The 26,026-nt window shown below is 42.0% G+C and overlaps 1 protein-coding gene across 13 annotated transcripts in view; it reads left to right on the top strand.

Moving 5' to 3' along the window:
- SYT1 (synaptotagmin 1) overlaps positions 1-26,026 on the top strand; it is a 1,039,255-nt gene that overhangs the window by 5,002 nt on the left and 1,008,227 nt on the right. For 8 of the 13 annotated variants that reach the window (XM_077265348.1, XM_077265359.1, XM_077265351.1 and 5 more), the window contains exon 2: positions 25,656-25,737. The exons of the other annotated variants lie outside the window; for them this stretch is intronic. The gene's annotated coding sequence lies outside the window, so the exon portion shown is untranslated. The remainder of the gene's footprint in view (positions 1-25,655; positions 25,738-26,026) is intronic. 13 annotated transcript variants of the gene reach the window in all.

Here is a 26,026-nt window from a genome sequence, read left to right on the forward strand (position 1 = left end):
AAAATGGGGGAACCCTATGCCATTTTTTTTAATTATTTATGTAAATACTTAAAAAAATAGTGTGGGTATCCCTCTATTTTTAATATCCAGTCAACGCTGACAGCTGAGGGTTGAAGCCCGCAGTTGTTGGTTTTGCCTATGCTGGTTGTCAAAAATAGAGGAGCCCTCATGTCATTTATTTTTAGATTTATTTATTTATTGCACAGGCGCTGGTGTATACTCCCATCATTGTACCCCTGTTCTCGCTGCCATCAGAGAAACCAGGTGTATGATGAGTACTCTCATTAGCCAATGCCAGTGTCCGGTGGTAACTTTTTCACCGCCGGTCACAGCTGCTGGCTCACATGCTGTCATTTGTGTGACAGTGTGGGAACCACAGTACTCTGACTGGCAGTAATGAACTTATTGCCGATCAGTGTTTCTCGCGCTGTCACACAGATGATGTTGGAAACATCCAATGTTCGGTCTACCCATTCATTTGAATGAGGCCCAGGTTCGAGATCGGGTAACATTCTGGTACCTGAACCAAACTTTTTTAAAATGTTCGGCTGAGCCCTACAGACCCAAACATCCACGGGATTGCCCATCTCTACCTCTCATCAGTCTGGGACTGCAATTTTTTTATTTAAGAAAAGGGTGGGCAGCCCCAGACTGGTGAATTTTCTAAATAATACCTAGTAGCAAATGTGCTCACAAGTGTATTTAATGTTCCCCTTAAGGACCCGACTTTCCAGCAAAAGTCAAGTTCCAACTTCTGAGTTGTGGGATCCTGGCATGCAGAGTGGAATCCTACAACTCTAGCATCCCTCATCACTGTGAAAGAGTGGGATCTCACTTTTTACACTAAGCCTACATCACTACTATGTACTTTACTAAGCTGTAACCAAATGGTAAATATGCTAATGATATTACCATTGAGCAACACTTTAGTAAAGTGCGTGGCTGTGCTGGGTTTGTGCAAAAAGCAAGATCTCACAAGATCTTGCTTTTTCACAGTGAGATGATTGTGGGATTCCAATCTAAATACTGATATCCCATATCCCTGAAATTCAAACCCAACCTTTGACAGAAGTTCTGGTCATTTATGTGGACATTAGGTACACTTGGGACTTCTTTTGTTAATAGATGTTATTTAGAAAATTCACCTGTCTGGGGATGCCCTCTCCTTTCTTTCAACAAAAAAAAGGCAGCCCCGGCATGGTGATAAGTATTCCTTTAATGTACCAAAGCAGTTCTTGTGGTTTGATAAAACTGAGTCAACTAGTCTAAGTTTCCACCACCTATTAGCTGTCTCTTTGCCAGAAATTAATTTGCACTAATATTTTGGTGCATTTTTGGTCCATAGTGTTTCATTAGGTCATGCCTCTTTCTAGTGAAATCACACCCAAGAAAAGCCATGCCCCTTTTTCAGCAAGTAAATGAAATGTCTAAGACACATTATAAATAAGTCATGAAAGATTTCATCAGAAAAGAAGGAGGAATTCAACAAGGAAACTCGTAAATATTTGTAAAACTTAGCTTTTAATTAAGCCATATAAAAAGCTCCATTTACGAATCAGTAGACTATTAGACTGTACAAAAAAAGAGGTCACAGACATACGCGTTTCGACAGAGTGTCTTAATCATGATCGGAATCATGAAAGATTTCAGCTCATTTAGTATAATAAATCTCCATTGGTTTTTCTTATAAACGACCTGCAAGTCTATGTCTTGTATAAATAAAAAAATGGTCTGAAATAAAGCATAATTCCTTATATAAAACTACGGTCAGACATAAAGGCAACATTTTTTCTGTGTTGTGTGCACAGTCAGTGAACGAGTCTATGCTTTTCTCAAGATTGAGGTTCCACAGTGACTTTTTGTAGCACATTCTACCAATTCCAATCTGACAAGAAATTGATAGTTGCTATCCAAAAGAGTGCACGTTGTTGCATGTAACTGTAAATATTGCTCTGGAATGCAACTAAAGGTACCGTCACACTAAGCGACGCTGCAGCGATACAGACAACGATGCCGATCGCTGCAGCATCGCTGTTTGGTCGCTGGAGAGCTGTCACACAGACCGCTCTCCAGCGACCAACGATGCCGAGGTCCCCAGGTAACCAGGGTAAACATTGGGTTACTAAGCGCAGGGCCGCGCTTAGTAACCCGATGTTTACCCTGGTTACCAGCGTAAAAGTAAAAAAAAACAAACACTACATACTTACCTTCCGCTGTCTGTCCCCCGGCGTTCTGCTTCTCAGCACTGTGTAAGCACAGCGGCCGGAAAGCAGAGCGGTGACGTCACCGCTGTGCCCTGCTTTCCGGCTGGCACTTACACAGTGCAGAGAAGCACAGCGCCGGGGGACAGACAGCGGAATGTAAGTATGTAGTGTTTGTTTTTTTTACATTTTACACTGGTAACCAGGGTAAACATTGGGTTACTAAGCGCAGCCCTGTGCTTAGTAACCCGATATTTACCCTGGTTACCATTGTAAAACATCGCTGGTATTGTTGCTTTTGCTGTCAAACACAACGATACACGGCGATCTGACGACCAAATAAAGTTCTGAACTTTAATCAACGACCAGCGATATCACAGCAGGATCCTGATCACTGCTGCGTGTCAAACACAACGATATCGCTAGCCAGGATGCTGCAACGTCACGGATCGCTAGCGATATCGTTTAGTGTGACGGTACCTTAAGCTAACATTTTGGATGTTGCACTTCAGTGGAAAATGATGCCATGAAGTCTTGTTGACCAAAAACATACCACATCTTGGCTTAAAGATGTTGTCCACTACTTTAACATTGATGGCCTATCCTTTAGGATAGGTCATCAATGTTTAATAAGTGGAGGTGCGACATCTGGCACCCCCGCTGATCAGCTATTCTCAATGCCGGCTGCAACCAGAATTGGCAATTATAGAGCTGCACAGCGCACTTCTGTTTACTGTATAATGGCCGCTGCTGGGTACTTTAAATCGACCCCTATTGATTTGAATAGGTGTCAGATGTGCAGTTCCTGGCCGCGGCCACTATTCCGTCGACAGAGCTGCACTGTGCAACTGTGTAACTAGTCAGTTCTGGCTGACACTGAGAACAGCTGATTGGTGGAGGTGCTAGGACAAAGATAGGCCATAAATTTTATAGTAGTGGACAGCCTCTTTAAATACTGCAATACCTCAATTTCCAGCCTTTAAGTAACAGACTAGTACCTTTCCAATTTGTCCTCAACTTTGCTACAGAATTTATCACACCTTTAGCAACTTTCATGCCATATGTTGATGTCCATCAGTCTTTAAGGGTATACAGTTCCAATTGCTTAAATATCTATTTTGACACATGTGAAGTAGTGATTTGCTAGCATGCTCGTCACTGCTTGATACTCGCCAGGCCCGGATTTAGGGGTGGTCCCAAGGGGCCCGGGCCCTGGGCCACCCACCAAGCGGGGGCCTCCCACCAATATAGGGATAAATATCTCAAAACATGTAAAATACACGTCTCTTTGCTGAGAACCATTTCTAATGATAAGGAACATTTAACAAAAGAGAAACTATTGAAAGTGCAGGGCCCTGCTACGGTCCTACACCTCAGTGGCTGGTGCAGAGCGGCAGAGTCATGGCACCTGACCTATGTCAGCATCCACTGACCTGGCTAGCCTAGCCAGACTTCCTTAGTACCCTCCCTGTACCTAATGATTAGCTTATGGCATGCGGCAGCCTTCTCCGATCCCAACAGAAGCTTCTAGACGCTACCTATTCAGCTATATGATCGCTCCCTCGGATTAGATCAGATGAGAGTTTGTTCAGCTACCTTCAAGCAAGGAGACGGAGCCACGATGTCAGCGCGAGAAGAGGATTCTCCACCGTGGAGCACGGCAGGACTTCACTCTGGATCTTCAGTCACTGAATATCCAGAGGTGAAGTGGTTCAGTCTTCACAGTGTCGTGGTGGGTGAGTATGATCTCTGTCTGTCTGTGTGTGTCTCTCTGTGTATCTTTCTGGCAGCTCCTGTCCTACACAGTACCATACTGTATACACAGTTACACTGCTGTGGCGTCACTGACCAGCTTAAAAAATTATGTTGCATCAAAGCGTGACTCCTTCAAAATTATTGAGAACAAGGCGAAGAGCTGTCTGGTTTTTCTGAGTATGTTCAGACGATAACTCAACACAGGTGCCAAAACTTGTGTCTCAATCCATTGGATTATGGCCAAACGGAAGAAGTACAACTCAGCCCTTCTGAAAAATACAGAACAGAAATTTTCTGTTCATTGATCAGTTTATCGCTTCTCTTGACCTAAGTCTTCAAGCATATAAAGATATATCAAGCAAATTTAGGTTTTTTTTAGCCATTTGAAAGAACTGTCTTCAGACGAGCTTAAGGCCACAGCAGATCAACTCATCAGGTCTTATTCAGATGACTTGGACATTACATTTATCGATGAACTGTGTCAGCTTGTAAAATTTGCCAATTTATTCACAGATGAGGAGCCAAAAGATATCAGCACTGAACTTTTCATGTACAAGCTTATCATGGAAAAGGGTGTGCAGGACACTTTCCCAAATATTGAGATAGCTCTAAGGATATATCTAATTTTGATGGTAATAAACTGCAGTGGTGAGCGTTCCTTCTCAAAGCTCAAATTAGTTGAAAACCGGTTAAGGACATCCATGAAGCAGGAACGACTTGTAAATTTGGCTATCATAAGCATCGAGTCAGATATACTGCGTGAATTGGACTTTAGTGACATCATTAGTGATTTTGCAGCACGAAAATCAAGGAAAGTGCCTGGATTGTAAAAAATGAATGATTTTACCTTAATTACCTTGCGTAAATTATTTTTGTAAATAAACTTGCGTTCGTTTCATTTTTGTGTTTTTGCATTACATATTGCAACACCTTGAAAAATGGGCCTTCCTCTAAAATGGGCCCCGGGCCACCCACCTCTTAAATCCGGCCCTGATACTTGCTCAAGCATCAGTGTGCTTGGGATGCTTGTTACTCGGCGAGTATTCTTTTATGCTCAAGCGAGAGCTCGATTCCCAGCCCCATATGTTTGGTGCTTTTTAGACAGCTAGTGAACATATGGTGATTGCCTGTCAGTCATTTTCATGCTATAGCCATCTTGGCTGTGGCATTACTGTGATTAGCTGGCCACATAGCATCATCAGGTCTGTATAAGACCTATGATGCCATTCTCAGCAGGCTGCACCCTGGACACAGGCAAAGCAGAGAGAGGTGCTGGTGAGAGAGGGACAGAATTGTAGTTTCATATTAGACAGGGATTCAAGCACAGTTATATTTCTGTAAAGTACAACAACAGTCCTTCTTAGGGTTAATTCTAATCAATATTAATACTGCTGTTAACTCTCTGGTAACTCCCTGGCTATATACCTGCTCCTGTGAACCTGTGGGGTTATCCTGCAACTCTGCTCCGAGTTCCTGCTGCATACACCAGTTCCAGTAATCCTCCTTCATCTGCTGCTCGTGTTTGCTTCCATCTACATTTGCTGGACATGTAAGCTGTTTCTGCTCTGCAAGAACCTGAGACTATTACCCAGACCTCCCTGGTTGAGCTAAGATATTATTTGAACTGCCTTATAAGCATATCTATCTGTGTTGTGGACTAAGCAAGGACTTATTCGTGTCAAGTATCCTCAAGAATAATTGTGCTTCATAGACTTTCTGCGTGATTGCATTTCCCTCTGAAGTTTCCTATAGACTGCTGAGCTGCATTTGATATTTGCACCAAGTGTTGTGGACTTGAGTTTCTCTCTGCACCTGTTTGAATCACCGTGTGATAATATAGACTTTACCACTTATAAAACTGTGTCCTGTAGTTGTCTTGTTCCACGCAAAGAGTCTCCTGAGTTATCCCCTATAATTATTACACCGACCAGTGTGAAAAGGTTGTTGGATAGATACCAGATAATGCTTCCAGTCACTTTTCTAGCACCACCCTGTCTACCACACAGTCCAGTCTATGTAGTCATGATTCTGGACCACATAATCCTCACCCCGATCCTCCTTCCTCCCACCATGTCGAGTGATTGGAGACAAGTAATTCCACACTTGGACACTCCTAAGAGATTTTCACATTTCCATTTATAGATTCTGGCCTCTTGCTCTGCCCATTCCAACCGGGACATTAGATTGCGTTTAGCAATGCTCAAATATTTGAACAGCCATGCTCACAAAAATATGGTGAGAAAATGCATTTACTGTCGCAATAGCTGGATTATGATGAGACACAATTGCCAGCAAGTGGTTTTGTTACCTCAGAAAGTCACGAGGAGGACCAGGATGCAGAAGTGGAAGACGAGGTGGTGAATGAAGTCACTGATGCAACCTGTGAAGGTGACATGCAGGATGCAGACAGGGGGAGGGATCTGCAGCACCACAGCAAGTAGGAAGAGGCAGTGGGGTGGCCAGAGACACAAAGCAGGCAAATGATCACCAGATCACAAAAATGGGTGAAGTTGTCAGGCCAAGGTTTAGGTGTTCACGAGTCTGTCTCTTTTTTAAAGGCAGTCCAGGTAACCCATAAAAGGCCATTTGCAACAACTCCCATGCCAGCATCTGAAGAGGCAGCACAACTACCAGCCTGGCCACTACCAGCTTGCTAACAGACCAGATTGATCATGTGATATAATGGCCGTAACCTGGTGGCAGCCCTGAAGCTTTGTAACCTCGCACACATACAATGTTTGGCCCACATGCTCAACTTAGTTGTTCAGCAGTTTCTCAGTACGTACCCACATCTGCCCAAGCTACTTGTGAAAATACACCTTGTGTGCCCATTTCCGCAAGCTGGCAACAGCTGCCATGCCCTGGCAGTGCTGCAGCAGTGCCTGCAACTTCCATCTCTCCGACTGGTGTGTGATGTCATTACGTGTTGGAAGTCAACGTTACATATGTTTGCAAGGCTTTGTGAACAGCAGAGGGCAGTAGTTGAATACCAGCTACACCATGCACGACGGTATTCCGGTCAGCCTCCACACATAAGAGCTCATGAGTGGGCATGGATGTCTGACATCTGTGCGGTTCTCCAAAACGTTGAGGACTTGACCAAGATTGTGAGCGGTGATGACACCACAATCAGTGTCACCATCCCACTTCTCTGTCCACTGCTCACTATTAAAGTGGAGGCTTTGCAGGTGGAGCAAGTTGAGTTGGAAAAAAAACTATACTGGGTGATGCTTCACAGCCCAGCGTCATCTAATCTTCTCAATGCGTATTGAGTGCGCTACAGACAGTACTGCTCAAACCACCTTCATCCCATCTGTTCAGTGTTGATGGCCTAAAGATAAGTAGGAGAGGGTGGAGGAGGAGGACAACATGGATAGTTATCCTCTTGGTGGGGTCAGAAGTCTTGGCTGTTGGCAGTCTGGCACACATGGCTGAGTTTATGTTCCACTGCTTTTCCCATGACCCTCGCATTACATGCATTTTGGTGAACACTAATTACTGGTTCGTTACCCTTCTAAACCAGAACTTTATAGCTCTCCTTCCAGTGGTGGAGAGGTCTAATAAAATGTTACCAGTACCAGAAGGCCCTAGTTGAAGAATTATTTAAAATATTCCCATCTTACAACACTGGTAACAGAGGTCAAAGTTCTATGGACAAACAAGGAGTAGAGACTAGGGAGACACACAACAGATGGACTAGAAGCAGGGGAACACTCTGAAATGTAGAGGAACATTTTTTCAGACACTCCCAGTGCCCAGACCCTGATCTGCGAGGTATTCTGACAAGGAGGGAAAAGTTTTGGAAGATGCTGAATAAGTACCTTGCCAACTGTACCAGCATACTCAGTGATTCCTCTGTGCCTTACAGCTATTGGGTATCCAAACTAGACACCTGGCATGAACTGTCTCCATACACCTTGGAGGTCCTGGCCTGCCCTTTCATTTTGTCAGAGTGGGTTTTTAGTGCTACCGGAGGTATTATAACCGATAGGCACATCCGCGTGTCAACTGAAAAGGCCACAGGCTAACACTTATCAAAATGAACAAGGGCTGGATTGGCCCAGACTTCTCAACACCACCGGATCACAGATGCAGAACATAAGCTCAAATCAGGTGTTTGTCTTTTTGAGTGCATGGGCATTACTAGTCTAAGATACCCACTCCTTAACCCCTCTGTGACCTTTGACGTACTATCCCGTCGAGGTGACCTGGGCCTATCTGACCCTTGACGGGATAGTACGTCATAGCCGATCGGCCGCGCTCACGGGGGGAGCGCGGCCGATCGCGGCCGGGTGTCAGCTGCATATCGCAGCTGACATCCGGCACTATATGCCAGGAGCGGTCACGGACCGCCCCCGGCACATTAACCCCCGGCACACCGCGATCAAACATGATCGCGATGTGCCGGCGATGCAGGGAAGCATCGCGCAGGGAGAGGGCTCCCTGCGGGCTTCCCTGAGCCCCCCGCAGCAACGCGATGTGATCGCGTTGCTGCGAGGGTCTTACCTCCCTCCCTGCCTGCTCCAGACCCGGATCCAAGATGGCCGCGGATCCGGGTCCTGCAGGGAGGGAGGTGGCTTCACAGAAGCCTGCTCAGAGCAGGCACTGTGAAGCAGCCTGCACTTCTCGCAGATCGGTGATCTGTCAGAGTGCTATGCAAACTGGCAGATCACCGATCTGTATTGTCCCCCCCTGGGGCAAAGTAAAAAAGTTAAAAAAAAAAAATTTCCAAATGTGTAAAAAAAAATAAAAAAAAATATTCCAAAATAATGAAAAAAAAATAAAAATATTATTCCCATAAATACATTTCTTTACCTAAATATAAAAAAAACAAAACAATAAAAGTACACATATTTAGTATCGCCGCGTCCGTAACGACGTGACCTATAAAACTGGCCCACTCGTTAACCCCTTCAGTAAACACCGTAAGAAAAAAAAAAAAAAAACGAGGCAAAAAACAACGCTTTATTATCATACCGCCGAACAAAAAGTGGAATAACACGCGATCAAAAAGACAGATATAAATAACCATGGTACCGCTGAAAGCGTCATCTTGTCCCGCAAATAACGAGCCACCAAACAGCATCATCAGCAGAAAAATAAAAAAGTTATAGTCCTGAGAATAAAGCGATGCAAAAATAATTATTTTTTCCATAAAATAGTTTTTATCGTATAAATGCGCCAAAACATAAAAAAAATAATATAAATGAGATATCGCTGTAATCGTACTGACCCGAAGAATAAAACTGCTTTATCAATTTTACCAAACGCGGAACGGTATAAACGCCTCCCCCAAAAGAAATTCATGAATAGCTGGTTTTTGGTCATTCTGCCTCACAAAAATCGGAATAAAAAGCGATCAAAAAATGTGACGTGCCCAAAAATGTTACCAATAAAAACGACAACTCGTCCCGCAAAAAACAAGACCTCACATGACTCTGTGGACCAAAATATGGAAAATTTATAGCTCTCAAAATGTGGTAACGCAAAAAATATTTTTTGCAATAAAAAGCGTCTTTCAGTGTGTGACGGCTGCCAATCATAAAAATCCGCTAAAAAACTCGCTATAAAAGTAAATCAAACCCCCCTTCATCACCCCCTTAGTTAGGGAAAAATAAAAAAAAAGTATTTATTTCCATTTTCCCATTAGGGCTAGGGTTAGGGCTAGGGTTGGGGCTAGGGTTAAGGCTACAGTTAGGGTTGGGGCTAAAGTTAGGGTTAGGGTTGGGGCTAAAGTTACGGTTACGGTTTAGATTACATTTACGGTTGGGAATAGGGTTGGGATTAGGGTTAGGGGTGTGTCTGGGTTAGAGGTGTGGTTAGGGTTACTGTTGGGATTAGGGTTAGGGGTGTGTTTGGATTAGGGTTTCAGTTATAATTGGGGGGTTTCCACTGTTTCGGCACATCAGAGGCTCTCCAAACGCGACATGGCGTCCGATCTCAATTCCAGCCAATTCTGCGTTGAAAAAGTAAAACAGTGCTCCTTCCCTTCCGAGCTCTCCCGTGTGCCCAAACAGGGGTTTACCCCAACATATGGGGTATCAGCGTACTCAGGACAAATAGAACAACAACCTTTGGGGTCCAATTTCTCCTGTTACCCCTAGGAAAATACAAAACTGGGGGCTAAAAAATAATTTTTGTGGGAAAAAAAAGGATTTTTTATTTTCACGGCTCTGCGTTATAAACTGTAGTGAAACACTTGGGGGTTCAAAGTTCTTACAACACATCTAGATAAGTTCCTTGGGGGGTCTAGTTTCCAAAATGGGGTCACTTGTGCGGGGCTTCTACTGTTTAGGTACATTAGGGGCTCTGCAAACGCAATGTGACGCCTGCAGACCATTCCATCTAAGTCTGCATTCCAAATGGCGCTCCTTCCCTTCCGAGCCCTCCCATGCATCCAAACGGTGGTTCCCCCCACATATGGGGTATCAGCGCACTCAGGACAAATTGGACAACAACTTTTAGGGTCCAATTTCTCCTGTTACCCTCGGGAAAATACAAAACTGGGGGCTGAAAAATAATTTTTGTGGGAAAAAATTTTTGTTTTATTTTTACGGCTCTGAATTATAAACTTCTGTGAAGCCCTTGGTGGGTCAAAGCGCTCACCACACATCTAGATAAGTTCCTTAGGGGGTCTACTTTCCAACATGGTGTCACTTGTGGGGGATTTCTACTGTTTAAGTACATTAGGGGCTCTGCAAACGCAATGTGACGCCTGCAGACCATTCCATCTAAGTCTGCATTCCAAATGGCGCTCCTTCACTTCCGAGCCCTTCCATGCGTCCAAACGGTGGTTTCCCCCCACATATGGGGTATCAGCGCACTCAGGACAAATTGGACAACAACTTTTGGGGTCCAATTTCTCTTGTTACCCTCGGAAAAATACAAAACTGGGGGCTGAAAAATAATTTTTGTGGGAAAAAATTTTTGTTTTATTTTTACGGCTCTGCATTATAAACTTCTGTGAAGCCCTTGGTGGGTCAAAGCGCTCACCACACATCTAGATAAGTTCCTTAGGGGGTCTACTTTCCAACATGGTGTCACTTGTGGGGGGTTTCTACTGTTTAGGTACATTAGGGGCTCTGCAAACGCAATGTGACGCCTGCAGACCATTCCATCTAAGTCTGCATTCCAAATGGCGCTCCTTCACTTCCGAGCCCTTCCATGCGTCCAAACGGTGGTTTCCCCCCACATATGGGGTATCAGCGCACTCAGGACAAATTGGACAACAACTTTTGGGGTCCAATTTCTCCTGTTACCCTCGGGAAAATACAAAACTGGGGGCTGAAAAATAATTTTTGTGGGAAAAAATTTTTGTTTTATTTTTACGGCTCTGCATTATAAACTTCTGTGAAGCCCTTGGTGGGTCAAAGCGCTCATCACACATCTAGATAAGTTCCTTAGGGGGTCTACTTTCCAACATGGTGTCACTTGTGGGGGGTTTCTACTGTTTAGGTACATTAGGGGCTCTGCAAACGCAATGTGACGCCTGCAGACCATTCCATCTAAGTCTGCATTCCAAATGGCGCTCCTTCCTTTCCGAGCCCTCCCATGCGCCCAAACAGTGGTTCTCCCCACATATGGTATATCATCGCATTCAGGACAACTTGGACAACAGATTTTGGGGTCCAATTTCTCCTGCTACCCTCGGGAAAATACAAAACTGGGGGCTAAAAAAATAATTTTTGTGGGAAAAAATTTTTGTTTTATTTTTACGGCTCTGCATTATTAACTTCTGTGAAGCCCTTGGTGGGTCAAAGCGCTCAAAACACATCTAGATAAGTTCCTTAAGGGGTCTACTTTCCAAAATGGTGTCACTTGTGGGGGGTTTCAATGTTTAGGCACATCAGTGGCTCTCCAAACGCAACATGGCGTCCCATCTCAATTCCTGTCAATTTTGCATTGAAAAGTCAAACGGTGCTACTTCCCTTCCGAGCTCTCCCATGCGCCCAAACAGTGGTTTATCGCCACATATGGGGTATCAGCGTACTCAGGACAAATTGTGCAACAACTGTTGGGGTCCAATTTCTTCTCTTACCCTTGGGAAAATAAAAAATTGGGGGCGAAAAATAATTTTTGTGAAAAAATATGATTTTTTATTTTTACGGTTCTGCATTATAAACTTCTGTGAAGTACTTGGTGGGTCAAAGTGCTCACCACACCTCTAGATAAGTTCCTTAGGGGGTCTACTTTCCAAAATGGTGTCACTTGTGGGGGGTTTCAATGTTTAGGCACATCAGGGGCTCCCCAAACGCAACATGGCGTCCCATCTCAATTCCAGTCAATTTTGCATTGAAAAGTCAAACGGTGCTACTTCCCTTCCGAGCTCTCCCATGCGCCCAAACAGTGGTTTATCGCCACATATGGGGTATCAGCGTACTCAGGACAAATTGTACAACAACTTTTGGGGTCCAATTTCTTCTCTTACCCTTGGGAAAATAAAAAATTGGGGGCGAAAAATAATTTTTGTGAAAAATATGATTTTTTATTTTTACGGTTCTGCATTATAAACTTCTGTGAAGTACTTGGTGGGTCAAAGTGCTCACCACACCTCTAGATAAGTTCCTTATGGGGTCTACTTTCCAAAATGGTATCACTTGTGGGGGGTTTCAATGTTTAGGCACATCAGGGGCTCCCCAAACGCAACATGGCGTCCCATCTCAATTCCAGTCAATTTTGCATTGAAAAGTCAAATGGCGCTCCTTCGCTTCCGAGCTCTGTCATGCGCCCAAACAGTGGTTTACCCCCACATATGGGGTATCGGCATACTCAGGACAAATTGTACAACAAATTTTGGGGTCCATTTTCTCCTGTTACCCTTGGTAAAATAAAACAAATTGGAGCTGAAGTAAATTTTTTGTGAAAAAAAGTTAAATGTTCATTTTTATTTAAACATTCCAAAAATTCCTGTGAAGCACCAGAAGGGTTAATAAACTTCTTGAATATGGTTTTGAGCACCTTGAGGGGTGCAGTTTTTAGAATGGTGTCACACATGGGTATTTTCTATCATATAGACCCCTCAAAATGACTTCAAATGAGATGTGGTCCCTAAAAAAAAATGGTGTTGTAAAAATGAGAAATTGCTGGTCAACTTTTAACCCTTATAACTCCCTAACAAAAAAAAATTTTGGTTCCAAAATTGTGCTGATGTAAAGTAGGCATGTGGGAAATGTTACTTATTAAGTATTTTGCATGACATATCTCTGTGATTTAAGGGCATAAAAATTCAAAGTTGGAAAATTGCAAAATTTTCAAAATTTTCGCCAAATTTCCATTTTTTCTGCAAATAAACGCAGGTAATATCAAAGAAATTTTACCACTATCATGAAGTACAATATGTTACGAGAAAACAATGTCAGAATCTCCAAGATCCGTTGAAGCGTTCCAGAGTTATAACCTCATAAAGGGACAGTGGTCAGAATTGTAAAAATTGGCCCGGTCATTAACGTGCAAACCACCCTTGGGGGTGAAGGGGTTAATAATGAGGAAAAAAATTCTGAGGCCCTCCACTACATTTCTTGAAAAGAGTAATGGAGTGCCTCCTTCTAATTGTTGGTATACCTTGCACTTAGTGCATACACTTTACCAGTGTAGGAGACCCACTCCTTGGTAAAATGAAAAAATGGTTTTCTGTGGATCCACCTTCTTAGTTGAGGGAAAATTTGTTGAAACCAAAAGAGGCGATGAGTTTTATTAGTGAATGATCCAGTGCCTTGTTGTGGGCTGTCAGGTGGTCGTCACATAGGGAGTTCTCATACTGCATACAGGATTTCTCAGTCAGGACAGGAGAGTTTGTACAGTAAATACAGAGGATCCTGGTATCCTCCATATCAGGCTGAGTAGATGAAAAAGGCTTCACTTTATTCCCTAGTGGGGCTAATAATAATAATAATAATTTTTATTTATGTAGCGCCAACATATTCCGCAGCACTTTACAATTAAGCGAGGACATATACAGACAATAAATTCAATACCAGTTAAGACAATTTAAACAGTGACATTAGGAGTGAGGACCCTGCTCGCAAGCTTACAATCTGAAATAGCAGTTCTTGATGCTACTACATTAAACTAATCGATTTTTTTCAGGGCTAACTCAAATAGATTCTATTCTGTTATAATAGTATCGCTTTTTTTATCTTTCTTACATCCTTTAGGGTGAGGTGTGGAAGTAGGAATAGTGTATGATAGGCATCTAGTCAGGGATTATTGTCTTAGGCTACGTTCACATTTGCGGCCAGCGCCGCAGCGTCGGGCGCCGCAGCGGCGCCGCATGCGTCATGCGCCCCTATATTTAACATGGGGGCGCATGGACATGCGGCGCACTTGCGTTTTGCGCCGCATGCGTCGCTGCGGCGCCCGCGTCGGGTCGCAGAGGACGCAGCAAGTTGCATTTTTGCTGCGTCCAAATTCAATGAAAAAAACGACACATGCGGCGCAAAACGCAGCGTTGTGCATGCGTTTTGCTGCGTTTTTGTTTGCGTTGTGCGCTGCGGCGCCGACGCTGCGGCGCACAACGCAAATGTGAACGTAGCCTTATAAATTGAAAGCCTGCTGCTTTTTTCCATTCACTCATTGACCTACTCATGTTTTTTATGGTCTTCTGTACTCAGAAATTCTTCAAAGCTGGCAGTATTCCATGCATTAATCCACATTTTCTTGCTGCCACGTAAAAGGAAAAAAATTGAGGGCTGATTCAAATCCGTTTGAATACCACTCATATTTGCAATTTGTCAACGGTGATGTGTGGAAGTAGGAATAGCGTATGACAGACATTTAGTCAGAGATTATTGCCTTATAAATTATAAGCTTTGTTGCTGTTTTTTTCCATGCACTCAATGATCGATTCATGTGTTTTGCAGTGTTCTGTACTGAGAAATTCATCAAAGCAGACAAAATTAAATGATTTAATTTATCCATTCAGAGTTTCTCTGTAACATCTGTGTGTAAGAGGTAGTGGTGGAAGACTTTATGCTACATGAGCTGGAATTACCACCTCTGAACTCTCCAGTAGTGTTGAGCATTCCGATACTGCAAGTATCGGGTATCGGCCGATACTTGCCGGTATCGGAATTCCGATACCGAGATCCGATACTTTTGCTGTATCGGGAATCGGTATCGGGATTAATATCAATGTGTAAAAGAAAGAATTAAAATAAAAAATAGGGATATACTCACCTCTCCGGCGCAGCCTGGACTTTACCGCCGTAACCGGGAGCCGTTGTACCTAAGAATGCGTGCTTGAAGGGCCTTAGATGAGGTCACTGCGCTCTGATTGGTCCGTAGCGGTCGCGTGACCGCTACGCGACCAATCACAAAGCCGTGACGTCACCTAAGGTCTTTCAAGCGCTTGAAATACCTTAGAAGACGTCACAGCTTTGTGATTGGTCGCGTAGCGGTCACGTGACCGCTACGCGACCAATCAGAAGCTGCGGACGTCTTCTAAGGTATTTCAAGCGCTTGAAAGACCTTAGGTGACGTCACGGCTTTGTGATTGGTCGCGTAGCGGTCACGCGACCGCTACGGACCAATCAGAGCGCAGTGACCTCATCTAAGGCCCTTCAAGCGCGCATTCTTAGGTACAACGGCTCCCGGTTACGGCGGTAAAGTCCATGCTGCGCCGGAGAGGTGAGTATATCCCTATTTTTTATTTTAATTCTTTCTTTTACACATTGATATGGATCCCAGGGCCTGAAGGAGAGTTTCCTCTCCTTCAGACCCAGGGAACCATACAGGATACCGTCCGATACTTGGTGTCCCATTGACTTGTATTGGTATCGGGTATCGGATTAGATCCGATACTTTGCCGGTATTGGCCGATACTTTCCGATACCGATACTTTCAAGTATCGGACGGTATCGCTCAACACTACTCTCCAGTGCTTTTCCATTTACTTCTAGGTGGTTCTTGAAGTATATTTGGGTTCATTTTCCTGCTGGAAAACCCATGACCTACTACGATGAAAACCCAGCTGTCCTACCCCGGGTATTACATTGTGACCCAAAATTCTTTGCGGATCTTCACATTTCAATGCCCCCAGGGCCACAGGCAGCAAAACAACCCCAAAATATCTTTAAACCTACACCATATTTGACTGTAAATACTGTGTTCTTTTATTTGTATGCCTCTTCCATTTACACTTAACAGTAGAATTATGTGATTTACCAAAAAAACTCTATCTTGGTCTCATCTGTGCACAAGAGACCTGCTGGCCCTCTAACAATACAACCTGACATTTCTACAAATAGTGATGGCCGGCTGATGGCCCTGCAAAAAACAAAAATAACTTTCAATCTGATCTTGTCACACACCACATGGCCAGATAATGTATGAAAATGATACAATTACATTTCCTGTGGAATGCTTTTTTCACCATTAAAAGCAATGCAAATGTGCAAAACCACAGCAAAAATACTGCTTGTGAACTTAGCCCAAGGTGTGGAGGAGCATTTTTTTCTCTTATTTATTTTGCATTATATGCAATTCACTATTCTGTAATGAATGTTTCTTAACATTTTTTCCAGTCAAATCCATTTTAAGTTCGGTTTTGTATGTTTTATTGTCTGTCCTTAAAAGTGGAGTAATAGCAAACATTGTTCCCAGCAGCAACCTGGGATTCAAGCATAATGCCTTTGAATCATTCATTTAAAAAAGTACAAAATATGAGCTTTAATTAAATCTATGTTCTCAAAATGACTTTTATTGACCTTTTCCACTTTCCACTTCAGGACTTTGTGCTGTTATCTTGGTCCTTCCACATGCAATTAGTACCTTTCACTTTTAATACCTCTGTATAATAATTATCCTTGATTATTATTCATTATCCTTGTATAGCCACATGTATACAGTTTCCAATGACATTAAAAATAATATTAATAGAAAAATTACAATTTCCTGTAAATCAATTGTTAATGTGACACTTCTATGGAAGAATATTTCCCTAATATGCGATCTAACGTCTTTTGATATTTTACCCTATGAGAAAAACCCTCCTAATGGCTCGTTATGAAGGTGTGAGTGAGGACTGTTTGTGCCCTCAGATTTCTGTGTGCATTATATTACTGATCCCTAGTATACAGACCTCTAATAAAGCTGTGTACATGAGACCTTAGGGTACCGTCACACATTGAAATTTTCATCGCTGCGACGGCACGATCCGTGACGTCGCAGCGATCGTATGATCATCGCTCCAGCGTCGTAGACTGCGGTCACACGTTGCAATCACGGCGCTGGAGCGATGCCGAAGTCCCCGGGTAACCAGGGTAAACATCGGGTAACTAAGCGCAGGGCCGCGCTTAGTAACCCGATGTTTACCCTGGTTACCAGCGTAAACGTAAAAAAACAAACAGTACATACTCACCCGTCGGTGTCCTTCAGGTCCCTTGCCGTCTGCTTCCTGCTCTGAGTGCAGCCGTACAGTGAGAGCAGAGCGCAGCACCGCTGTGATCTGCTCTCACTTTCCGGCCGGCACTCAGAGCAGGAAGCAGACGGCAAGGGACCTGAAGGACACCGACGGGTGAGCATGTACGGTTTGTTTTTTTACGTTTACGCTTGTAACCAGGGTAAACATCGGGTTACTAAGCGCGGCCCTCGCTTAGTTACCCGATGTTTACCCTGGTTACAAGCGAAGACATCGCTGGATCGCTGTCACACACAACGATCCAGCGATGTCAGCGGGTGATCAAGCGACGAAAGAAAGTTCCAAACGATCTGCTACGACGTACGATTCTCAGCAGGGTGTCTGATCGCAGTAGCGTGTCAGACACTGCGATATCGTAACGATATCGCTAGAACGTCACGAATCGTAACGTCGTAGCGATGGAAATTTCAATGTGTGACGGTACCCTTAGGGATTTGAACATAAACAGCATCCATCATCTATTCACAGCATAGATAAGAAATGTATGATCACTGGTGATCTCAGCTCTGGAACCTCCAGCAATCTTGTGATCTTGTTCTTTGTACCCCAGACTGAATGAATCAGTGGACACATGTTGTTCTTGTGAATGGGACTAAGATAGATTGTAGGGTAGAGTGTTCAGCTAGGCCAAGTAGTCCCATTTACACAGGGAGCACAGGACCCTTATTCTCCATGATCAGTGATGAATGTTTTTTATGGTCCAACCCCTTAAAGCACTGTCGTGTGCAATAACATGTATTTCCCAATCCATTTAAATAATTTAATACATTAATGTTTCATGACATAAGAAGCACAAAAAGAACAGTAAGAATAAAATAAATAAATTATATTGTCAAATTATGGCAATAGTGTTAGCATGCTAACCATGCAACACTCCTTCAAGCAAATCTGTATATTTGGTGAAAAAATGGCTAGATGGATCCCCACCGATCCACAAATTTTACCTATCCTTTGAAGAAGTGCTGACTTTGGCAATGAGCAAATTACAAGCATTCAACATGCTTTATTATTGGTATTATATACCCACTGTATAGTACTTTATGGTTACATTCAGTTTACTTTCAGTCTGAGTGTGATGTACACTGAGAAAAATATATAATGAGTGGATTCACTCCTCTTCTGGGTTTTTTAGACTACCTCCTGGTTATAGCTTACCTATACTCATACTGATAGAAAACACTGACCAAAATATTGTAAAAGAGGCCTTATTGTTACAGAAAACAGCTATATTGAGTGTAACTCTGTGTTCGCAAGCTCAGTATGACAGTAGGGCTAGTCCTCTTGCAGATCTATGGTATGTAAAAGCCATATCTGTGGCAGAAATCCTAATCATGTCATCTTTGGATTGTTTTGTAAAATACATGTCAGAGTTGCCATATTCAAGTTGGTGTGAAAATACAGCACTCTAAGGGCAAATGAAGATGTCCATGAATCTTGGTCCAATCATGGACCGCAATGCATGCACTGGCCATAGGGCTCCCAACAGCTTCTACAGTATATGGAGCTAGTCCATTCATGGTGGTCTGTGTTCAGACTGAAATCCACGGACATCTGCATGAGTCTCTAGGCTATATATACAGTATGATATTGTTTTTTGACTTTTTAATTCTTTCATATGCTTTAGAAAAACATTAAGGACAGTATCTCTGAACTATGTACATTTCTAGCTGTGTACTGGCTACTATTTAACATGAATCTAAATGTGATTGGTTAATTTTGAACACAATCACATCCGCAACTGTAAGAACATACAACCTACTCAAACTGGGTGAATAAACAGATGAAAAAACAAAACAAATAAAATATAAGATTTTATTCATAATATTAAATAATATTAAAATATGAATAACATAAAAAGGGAAACCAAATGACAAAATATGCAAAACCACTGCACAATAATTGTAGTGGGTACAAGGACACAATTACAACCTTTCCACAAAAAAACATAAATAATAGCCTACACATTAATTACAAGTATGAGTTACAAACCTGCATTATATATGAAAAGTCAAGAGAGAAATGGAGTAAAAAAAATGTAAAAATTACATAAGTCTGTACCTTGTGGTTCCTTCACCTTATAATGGCTTTCTTGTGCTGTGGTTTTGCATATTTTGTCATTTGGTTTACCTTTTTATGTCATTAATATTTTAATATTATCAATAAAATCTTATATTTTATGTGGTTTTTTTCACCCAGTTTGAGTAGGTTTTATTAGTGTGTAAGGGTGAATTTCCTATGTATTTCATCATTGAGGAGTTTAGGGCCTGCGATGACATCGCGGCCTGTGATTGGTCGCGTGAGCGGTCACATGAGCGGCAAGCGACCAATCACAAGCTGCGACGTCATCGAAGGTCCAAAACTGCTCATTCTTAGGAACGGAGGCTGCTGGTTACAATCGGTAAGGTCCAGGGGCCGCCGGAGAGGTGAGTATATCCATATTTTTTATTTTAATTCTTTATTTTTTACATGAATATGGATCCCAGGGCCTGAAGGAGAGTTTCCTCTCCTTCAGACCCTGGGAACCATCCAGGATACCTTCCGATACTTGAGTCCCATTGACTTGTATTGGTATCGGGTATCGGTATCGGCGATATCCGATATTTTTCGGGTATCAACCGATACTATCCGATACCGATACTTTCAAGTATCGGAAGGTATCGCTCAACACTAGCAACCACATTATTTTTATTTTGTTATTTTTATTTCTCCTCAAAATAATTTTAAGTTCTTTCTCAATGGATTTGTACAGACTTTTGGATAACATTAAAGATGGAATACATTCTGAAATGATTGTTCTTGGAATGATTTTTACTTTACAAAGACCTGTCGTTTTCACAGGGGTGTGCCGACTTTATACATTCAATGTATGTATGTGATAAGTGAAAGAGTTAACAGTTTGGACACACATGTTTTACACCCCTTTTTGCATTCTCTCAATCAGTTTCATCAAATAGTCACCTGTATCAGTTTTCCAACAGTCTTGAAGGTGTTTCCAGTGGTGCTCAGCACTTGTTGGCTGCTTTGTCTTGACATTGTGGTCTAATTCCTCCAAACTATTTTAATTGGGCTGAGGTCTGCTGACTGTAGAAGCCATGTCATGTGACTCAGCACTACATTCTTCTCTTTGGTTACAAAGCCCTTACATAGCCTGTAGATGTGTGAAATCAATATCTTGTTGCAAACAGGTGATGGTACCAATAAATGAAAATCAGATGGTATGACAGGTTGTTGCAAAATGCTGTGGTAGCCATTCTGGTGTAAGATTTTGTTTGGTTGAGTGTAATGTGGAAACTCTTAACACGAGTAAAACGTGATGCAGTAAAGATATCTATCATGCTGTGACAGTCTTTGGTAAGAGAGAGGGACCTCAAACTATCCCTGGAGCTGGGATCCTAACTATCCCCATCTCGGGGGTACTTTTGAAAGTAGAGAGGCCTGGGTCTCTGACCTTGCTATGTTGATATGCTCTTGTTATACCCAAATCTGTCCCCACCTCATGATGCATGGAACAGAAAAGTGAGGTAAACAAGACACAAAGACAAAACAAGGATAAGAGAAAACCTCTATCATACAAAAGCACAAACCAACAATAGGCGGGATAGGGACAGGGAGGAATAAACTAAATGGGAATAGTGACAACATAAACACACAAGTACTACAGAAAACTACAAATAACTACTACTACAGCTCCACTCCACCCACTAAGTTGTAGCAGTCAGCACAGGAAGACAAATCTTTCACCATCACAAACTAAACACCCAGAACTAGATTATATAGAGTAAATGATAGGCAGTTGCGGGTGAGAACAACCAGACTGTATGGTCTCAGCCAGCATGGAAAGAGTCCTTAACTCTCTCAGCACTGAAGGAAAGTCAATCCATTTAAAAGGACATGGATCACACCATCTCTAAAGAAGAATGTGATTCATTATCTGACATGACCATCTAACTCCAAGTCTCCCAGGGTGACATGACACCCTTGTGACAATATCCTCCCTCACACTAATGATACTGCTCTCTTGAGGGCCAGTGCAAATGGCTTGTGATGTGTGGTGGAGGGGATGAGCAAGGAAGCAGGACAGGCCATTATAGTTAACAACAAAACAGATTTTACTGAGGTAGAAATTGAACAAGCATAGTGAATAACTGGCATCAGACTGGATGGTATTTATATTTGAATTTGACAGTTTTGGGTTCTCACATAGATGATTATACTGTACATGGCAGCTTTTTACATTTTTCTAATATGATCTCATAGTCATATGAATCCATTTTAACAAAATCTATCTTTACTATTTCCTACACACTGGCTGCAGCAGCTTCCATTTCAGATGCTCACATGACGTAATAATAATAATCTTTATTTTTATATAGCGCTATAATATTCCGCAGCGCTTTACAGTTTGCACACATTATCATCGCTGTCCACGATGGGGCTCACAATCTAAATTCCCTATCAGTATGTTTTTGGAATGTGGGAGGAAACCAGAGTACCCAGAGGAAACCCACGCAAATACGGGGAGAATATACAAACTCTTTGCAGATGTTGTCCTTGGTGAGAAGTAAGAAATAGAGTTCCTTCTCTAACTTCTCCACACTATTTGGCACTTGTAGTCCACCACTGTATGTATAGAGGCGACCTTGTCTAACACTAATAGCTCTACACCACCAAGGTTCCCAACTATGTTTCCAATCATGCCACTCCCAGCTTCCCACTAAGCTCTACCCACTTCTAGGATAATGCTTCTGATACTTTCTTGTAGGATTCCTGGTTGATAGAATTTGTTTTCTGTCTGGCTGATGGTCGGGTGTGTAATAACTACAAGTACTGTGGTGTACTAGACCTCAACAGTGCCTTCTATAGCTGAAGATCCACCCTGAGATCCTAATTGCTAACTCTTTTCTTACAAAAACTCCGGTAGCTAGCATTGGTTTTGACAGTATACTTTGAAATCGATGCAGTAGTTGAGAAATGTATTAAAATAGCACAATATATTTGTTAAATGATCTTCAGGGGGTGCAGTTCATTCTTCACTCTCTCACATTTTCTAAGTTTGCCTATACATTTGGTAAAGCCAACATCTATGGAAAATAAAATCATTCAAATCTTTATTTCACTTTATAAAAGCCTTGAGCCATAGTACACACAAAAGGACAATAAGCCACAGGGTTTACATGTTTGAAACTTGTAAACCATATGTCATATTGTCCTTTTGTGTGTACTATGGCTCAAGGCTTTTATAAAGTCAAATAAAAAATAAAAATTAAAATGGTTTTATTATTCAAGGATGCTGGCTTTCTATCAGATTTCCATTAGGATAATGTCAATGTTCCTGCAATTTTCTTTATTGACTTTGATGTCTTTGATGTTGAATGGTTTGTGCCATATTTACGCAGTTGTGGAATAGGGCTCAGCACTATATGGATCTGTATACCAGCATTGCCTCTCACACCTGATGGTCACAAACGCTACCTGTTGGCCAGTGTTTCCATTAATGAACTTTTGTTGAGGAATACCTGTTCATTGGAAGCTATTCCAGGTGTCTACCTCATGAAACTGATTCAGAAAATGCCAGAGAGGTATGAAGCTGTCATCAGAGTAACTTTGAGGAATCTAATGTTTAACACATTCTGAGTTGTTTCGTGTTTACTGTTTGTTTCCATGTTTGCTCCTTTGTGGTTTTGTTGCCTCCAGACTGAATCTGAACAGGTGTGTCCAAACATTTGACTGTTACTGTACATAAAAGCTTGCATCAATTCAGTTAGGTTTTCTTTTTAGAGGACTCCTGTGAGATATTGGAAAATTATATCTAATTGATATAATTTTGATATCTGATGGCGTTCCCTATCAGATACAGTTTGGCCCAAATATACTTGCTCCAAACTCAGCCCCCACCTTTGGCATTCCCTTCAGGCCAAAAGAGAAGTCAAATACACCTCAAACAATGGGACCTCATTATCCAGGGAATGCACTTCCTTGGACAGTGCAAACCAATGGCTTTTTTTTAATTAGCTCAAGCTAATAGGCCTTTGAAATTCTCTTTAGGGTGGCCAAAAGTCATAGACTCTGTGCCCCCCCAGCACCAAGTCCAGCAGTTATCACAGGGGTGTGAACTCTTGTGCAGTTACCAGCCAACTGGCATCCTTCCTTGGACTGAGGCTGACATGCAGACATATTGGCTCCACAGATCCCAGCACAAGGCTCTGAGATGTTAAATCTGGAAAATGATCTATAATAAAAGAATGCACTGCAATATCTCTGAACCTAGCTGAGTACATAATCGGAATCATTATTCTCACAAGCTTATACCATGCAGCCACCTCTAGAACTCTTTGTTATTGAGTTATAAAACATAGCTACCAGGAATTAAATATAGTAGCCATATTTGGTCTCCCTGCACAGATAAAATCCCGCAGAATCCAGTGGAGCTTCGGGAGGAAAGTTATGGGAATCCACGGTTCTGGATGGAAAACCAAGCTCTTAGATATGGGAGGAGAGAGGCTGCACAGCCCAGGGGTTGGCGCAGCATGTGTGAGGGAGCTGCCTAGGGGATAATAGGCAGCTCCTCACTTTGGACTATGTCTTTCTATTGGCAGGAGGCCCGTTAGCTGATGCGGCCAGGGAATCACGTAACAAAGATTTGGACCTGTGATTCATCAGCGCCTCCCTGTGGTCACATGTTACATAACACAGTAATTGCAATGTATCTGTATCCTACCCTTGTACTACACTCCTAACTGTATACTTGTATATGGTTCTTGTATATACCTATATCTTTCTAGTGCGTCTTTTGGCAATTAAATATAAAATTAATCTTGGTTGCTCTTTTATCTCGATTCATGAATCCCCAGGTCCGCACGTGGTTTTTATAAGCTACCTCGGGGTTGGTTTCTGACCCGATATAATCCGTCACTAATCCAAAAAAGCTTAACATGGAATGAATGTTTACGATGACAGTAGTCCTCTGCCTCTTTCCCTCTTTCTCTTTCGATTTGTATTGGTTGGAATTTTACTACGTGAAAAATATTGTTTCCAAATAAAAAATGAACACAGCATCATAAAATTTAACATGCATGCATAGCCAAACCAAACATTTATGTTTGGGATGCAATGATTATTCTTAGCACTGATGTGTTGATGGTTGTATTCTGCTTTTTAAGTAAAGGTGGACAAATGGGTAGACTTACGCCATATTTTTTAACCATATTCCCCCCCAAAAATAAAATATGTTGACATAATATAATATAGTTACCATTACTTCCCAGAGGTTTTATGTTTCTATCAGTCAATCAGAATGCTTTTCCTCTACATGAATAGGCACTTTGACGGTCAGTGCCTTTATTTGTGGTATATTTCTTAACCTTACCCCTTTTGGATTATGATTACAGTGTATTGAGTTTACTAGCCCTCTTACCCTGCTATTACATTAACCTATTTTACTCTTAACAATGCACCTTTCTTGATGATATTTGGATATATGCTTTCTTTGGGATTATGATTAGAGTGTATTGACCCGGCTAGCCTTTTGAATCTGCTATTAGGTTAATCTCTTCTACTCTTGACAGTGCACCAGTCTGGTCTTCTTTAGAAACCTTGTACGCTTTCATTTGGATTATGATTACAGTGTTTTGACCTGACTGTACTTCTGACCCTTCTATTAGATTAACCTCTTCGACTTCTGATAATGCATCCATCCTGACTACAATTGGGATCAAATATGCCTATCTGAGGGTCTGACCCCAGCTACTCCTGACTGTCCCATTGTGACTATTCGATTCTTCTAAGCTCACATTTGATGCAACTAAAACCAGTCAACTTTATTCAAAATACTACCTGGAAATTTCTTTTTGTGATGCCCAGATCCCTGTAAACTGGTTAAAGAATGAAAACCATGGAATCCATTAGATTCTACACACCAAGGAGGGTGTCTCACTTAAGTCTTTATGCATATAATACAGGAGAGCAATTGTTAAAATAATAAAGGAATAAATTAACTAAATGCAAAAATATTGTGTATGTTTTTATGCTTTCTTAAAGAAGCACTTCCATCTACATTTTTATTCAGTAAATGTGTGTATATGAATGCAATGTGGTACGAGTGTATTAATATACTCACATACCGCTGTTCTCTCCGGTGTCCATTGCCATTGGTGTCTCCTTCGCTTATCAGCAATGTCTAAATTGCGACTAGCCTGTTTAAACTATGCGTGAACTGGAAGTTTATTTTGGAATTAAATCCTAGGGAGCTTTGTTTTGACTCTCCATTTGCTTACATTGTTAAGGTCACTTCCCGTTCACACAGACTTGGAGGTAACATCTCTGATAAGAAGAGAAGAACGGCGTTGGACACCAGAGAGAGAAGCGGTAAGTGAATTAACATACTCGTACCACATGTGTATGTACACACGTTTAATTAAAAGAAAAATATACATGAAAGTTGAACAAACGTTGTCTTATTCCATAAAGTCTTCTCCATACTAAGTATTAATATTTCTACGCCTATTACTCTGACATATATGTTTTATAAATACCTTTCTAATCACTTGGCTGTAGGTCTCCAAGGCACCTTCCTGTTTTAAATGTGATTCTGTATCTAAGAGAATCTATCCCTAAATATACACAGGAGGATTTGTTCTACAAGTGATGGTTTGTT

This window comes from Ranitomeya variabilis, chromosome 5 (genome assembly GCF_051348905.1).
Source record: "Ranitomeya variabilis isolate aRanVar5 chromosome 5, aRanVar5.hap1, whole genome shotgun sequence".
Taxonomy (NCBI): domain Eukaryota; kingdom Metazoa; phylum Chordata; class Amphibia; order Anura; family Dendrobatidae; genus Ranitomeya; species Ranitomeya variabilis.